Consider the following 5,389-nt stretch of genomic DNA (forward strand, 5'->3'; position numbering starts at 1 on the left):
ACTGACCAAATATTTTCGACCTGTTGCGCTAGAATTACGGGCCAGTCCTGAGTTTAATATTTATGGATTTGATTGGATACTTACCGGGAAGCGGAGGAAGCGGAGAGCAACTTTTTTACTAGATACGTATTCTTCGAAAATTTCTCCCAACAACAAATTACTACTGACTGCTCTATTTGTTGTTTGCTTGAAAATTCACCAAAATTATTTGATAATAGAAAATGAAATTGCAACAAATTCGCACACAATAGCAATAGAATGAAACAGAAAAATCGAATCGAAAATAAAGTGAATGCCATCAGCAAAACGCCATTGCGTCAGTTCGATTTACCTTCCCTTGGCGCTCAAGATACTGCTCCCTCCGCCACCGCCTCTGCCACCGCCTCCGCCGCCGCCTCCGTGGCAGTTGCTTGTCGACAGCTGTTGCAGCACTTCATGGGGTCGGATGCGAGTGTGGGTCCTGGTTAGTCTTAGGGCAACAATGTTGTCGCATTTGTAGCTGTCTTGCAGGTCTTCCTCTATCCCCCTCCCATCGATGGCCAGAACCAGACACTGTCCCCTCAACTTCGTACTTCCCATATGTGTGTGTGTGTGTGTGTCTGTGTGGCATTGGGTTAAAGAATTCCAATCAGCAAGACCATTGTTCTTGAAGACAGACATTCGCCCCGAAAATTGAAGATAATTGAAGTGTAAAACGTTGAAAGCGGAAGTGCAGCAGTCAGAAAGAGGTTTGCTTCCAGCTTGCAGCATGCAGCATGCACCCGCCCTGCTACCGCATTGTCTTTTGGTTCTGTTTGTGCTGATGTCAAGGCATGTACAATTTTGGCAGCAGCGGCGTCGGCAGCTTCCGCCCCGCCGCCCCGCCGCCCCGCGCCGCCCACCGCTCGTCACTGACAGTCTGGTCTGCTCTTCAAACTATGTGAGTCACGTCGAATGCGAAAATGATGAGACAGGGAGATGGGACAGGGGAGGGGGAGCGGGAGGGGGAGACACTGGACAAAAAGGCAAAGATTAGACAGTTGAAGGATTAAATACACTTTAAGTTGTCACCAGTGGTCGCTCGGTTTGAGCTGGTACAATTGGGCTATCCGCTGCTTGGCTGCTCTTAGCCGAATTTCACATTATCTTCAAAGTACCACTGGTACTTTGTACACTGGTACATATAAAGACATATGTTGTATACCAACTATGTACAGACAGAGGTACACCAGAATGGGGGTTTTAAACTTCCCAGCTAATTCGCAATGGCCCTCTGTAAGGGTATACAAATAATGTCACTTACTGCAAGGGCGATGCAAAGGAGACCACAGCGCAAATGGTGGCCAACAATAAAAGTGTTTACTGCATTGAAGGCAACAACAATGAAAGCCAGGGCCACGATATGCAAATCGCTGACAGAACGAAGCTCACTAAAATCCTTGCCTCCATTCCAATTGTCCCGACAATGCGGCTGTCCGATTGCCAATATAAAATAAAGAATAACAAAACCAAGAAACCGAAACAGACGAAGACAGAAAGAGAGACTGAATCGGAATTTGATAGCAGCCAGAGCATTCAAAAGCTCCGAAAAAAGCAAATACACTGCACCGGTGCAAGTGCGCACATTGCTGAAAAGCTTCAAGCTTAAAAAGCTCTCCCAGATCGGCTCGTCTTTGCTTGTCGATCAAGCATGTTGTTTTTTCATATCAGAAAGCTGAGTGCAGATATCTACATATCTATGTACAAGATTTTCGCCAAGTTTTAGTGGGTTATTCACAGACATGTACATAATTACACAAATGGGAACTTTTGAGCTGATTATCTAAAAAAACAACAAATTTCAGTTAATTTCAGGCAACCATTAATCATTAAAATAAGATATAATTGAATTAACGTGTAACTTCGACAAGATATAAGAAGTCCCATTCATTAAAGAAAATTTGGTAGTGGTAATTATTATGCCTATAATCGAGTTTCTGCTTCAAGGGAGCTGGGATCTAGCGGACCCAGCCTTTCAGCCTTAGACGCCAAAGACAGGTGTGGACCGCATCCTTCGTGGCCTCTAACGCCAGGGCTCGCTTTTCACTGTCTATTATAGCAAAATTGTAGTCGAATTTAACACCGTCCGAGAAGCCGTGCACCGGCACACCCAAGGCGCAGATTAGCTGCATCGCTGGCCCTTTAGCCGCGAGCATTTTCTCGCTGGCGAGAATGCGTACATTGACGCCTCGATTATGTGCAGCCAAAACGCGTTTAAGGTACTGGATATTGGCGGTGGAGAGCAGCACCACGTCCAGGCATATTTTTGCCTGGTCAATCAATTCACCCACACGTTTCAACCGGCAGTCGTCGCACTCGACCGGGGGTTCATTGAGCCAACTATCAAATAAGATCACTTGACCGGTATCCGGCATTCCGAAGATAATCTGCCACACATAGAGATCGATCTTGTAGAGGTAGGGACGCAGACTCTTCCTGGGTGAGGAGGCAGTCCAGTGGTACCTGTGGAGGATGCCGTATGTCATTTGAAAGTATTTTCTTTATCTACTTCCGAACTCACCAAATACGGAAATAACCGAACACTTTTGAAAGCAGGTTTACCAGGGCACTATAGCATGATCCCATCAGGCTGCAGACGCTTATAATAATTTCGGGCATCATGTCAGTAGCCCAAGAGGATCTTCATTCATCTACTGATTAACTTGCCAAAACAGAAATAGGTAAGACAAATTTCAAGCCAAGGAAAACAATCGAATATTTGTGAGCAAGCTTCCTACGAAGTTGAAATATTGTACTAGAATGGAATATGCACATGACATATACGACCATGGGCTCATGACTGAATCAATGTGACGTTTTTTTACTGCTCGCTCCTTCAAGAAAAATGGTTTTTAGATTTGTGTAGAATTAAGATAGATTAAACATTGAATATTAAACGTTCTTTATCGAAAATACTTACAAAAATATGCACCAGTTTATTTATTTCATCGTTAAGACCAGCAGCTGCAGAAAGTGTGCTGAATCCGGGGCCATCCGAACCGTGGAGCATTTCATCTGAAACTGTCCGGCTCTCTCACGGGAATGGATAAAATACTTAAGCACGACTTTCAAAACCTATACAGACACACTCTCGACGGTGTTATACCCCATCCGCATCTTCCTTTTCAATTAACAAGCGGCGATCGCTTCTGGACGCACAACCATTACGAGTATACAGAGCATTTCCGTTCACCAATCCCATTTAATAAATATTCGGACATTAACGTAAACTCATCGACATCAATTCTGGCCAAGACCCCAAGAGCCGAACAACCGCTCACCCCCTCTGCGCATCCTCCAACGTTCCACCAACGTCCCACGAATTTGCGCAGCGCTAATGACAAAAACAATAAATTTTCAGTCAACACAGATACATACTTGCGCACATACCCATATGGACAGATAGCTTGACCTTTCCCGTAGCACTCCTCCTGGCTATTGGTTTGGTTGATATCCTTCGATCTTTCCATTTTGGTATGTCGTATTTGTATACCCTCGCATACCCTCGCTGGTTATGATTTTTAACGGATGAACATACTCGTATATCGGACAGTATCAAAAGACGCATTGATATAGATATACAATAAATACATGTCCGTCAATCGTTTTCTATGAATCGAGTTTTATTCACTGTTTCCTGCTGGCAGAATATAAGAAGAACGGATCAACATTTCGCATTTGTTGAACAATCGGCCGCTAACAAGGTCTTTCCAGTATCTTAAGACGGTATTCTAAAGCTGCCGTAGGAGCAAAGGATATACTAGGGTACGTATCGCCGCGGTCCTGAATCATCCCTTATTTTTGTTTTTTTTTTTAAATTAATTTCGGCATTTAAACTGCGGCAAAATGAATTGACAGCAATTTCCACTGGCGCACAGCCGGCTTTAGTTTAATTCACTATGCAACAAAAAGGACATTGGTTTTTTAAACTGCAACCAAACCGATGGTAATATGAACAATATTTTTTCTATGGATCAGGTATCTTCAATGTTTATTTTTTAAATGTAGGCTTGTTTTTGTCTCAAAACTTGAGAATGCTGCAACTAGTTTTAAAGAATTATGCCATCCTGAATAGCTAATGAATGCAGTTAATTTCTAGTTATGCAGGATAAGAGTTCATTCATTCATTCAGTTTTCAAATGCCCAATTGATTCTCAAAGTTTTTCAAATACCAATCCTGAAATAAAATTAAAAAAATGTGTAAGCCTTTACCCCAACAAAAATAATTGATTTCGAATGTGTAGAGCATAAAGTCTATCAGAAAAAGTGGGTTTCGTTCGATTTTGTTGCATAGTACTTTTAATATTTATAATTGATATGTATAGCTATTTTAGTTACGTTGAAATCGTAGTACATACATATATGAGTATGTAAGTATTTGCACCGCGTCATGCAGCAGCGCCCCTCTGCCGGGGCTTCATTCGTGACGGGCTTGGGCATTTGATGAAGATGGTGCAGCCATTCGACGGCAACGTTCTATTGGCCCATAACAAGTATTTAAATGGTTAAATCACCTTTTGAAACTACTTTTTAAGCAATTTGATTATTTGCTGGGACAAACGAAAATGAAGATATTCCTTGTTGGGTCTTTCATTCCATGGAGAGAGTGACAGACGCTCACACATACTTCACTAATGGCACACAGGAAGCGGGACTCGAGTGATTTGACCAGAACTGCAACTCAATTCCCTCCTCGCTCTTCACTCTCCCGAGCTCAAGGAATGAAAATGCAAAATTGACAAAGCCAAAATGCTTTATACAAGCACATATTGTTTAGACCCATTTGCAATGAAGGAGCATGAGACCGGGCAAGGAGGCAGAAGTCAAGTAAGATGTTCCACAGCCGGAAAGAAATGGAAATGCAGGGAGTGCAAAGGAGATAGAGAGGCAGAAGAGATAGAGAAAGATAGAATATGCCATTAAATCTCTTTAGAACTCAATTCTTATTCCCAACGCAATTTATACAACAAAATTTCACACACACAGGCGCTGAAACTCGCATGCAACATAGACACGAGGCACATACATACATACATATGTACGTGGACCAACAACGCTGCAAATTCATAGACCAAAAAGGACAGGAAGTAAGAGTAGAAAATATCTCTAAGCACCTTGAATACCCTATATACTCGTATCAATGTACTATGGGATCCGTAATATATGGATCGTATATATCTTTGGATAAGTTTTTTTGGGATAATCAATGTCTGAAGAGTACATATGTATATATGATAATTTTGTATATAATGATAATAATAATAGCTCCAACCGTTCTAGTGAGAGTAATATTTTATTATTTATATAATTTGCAGAAATTTAATCCAAAGCTGTTTGGCTTAGTTTCTAAGTTAATTTTCAAATCGAAGGA

This window comes from Drosophila pseudoobscura, chromosome X (genome assembly GCF_009870125.1).
Source record: "Drosophila pseudoobscura strain MV-25-SWS-2005 chromosome X, UCI_Dpse_MV25, whole genome shotgun sequence".
NCBI lineage: Eukaryota > Metazoa > Arthropoda > Insecta > Diptera > Drosophilidae > Drosophila > Drosophila pseudoobscura.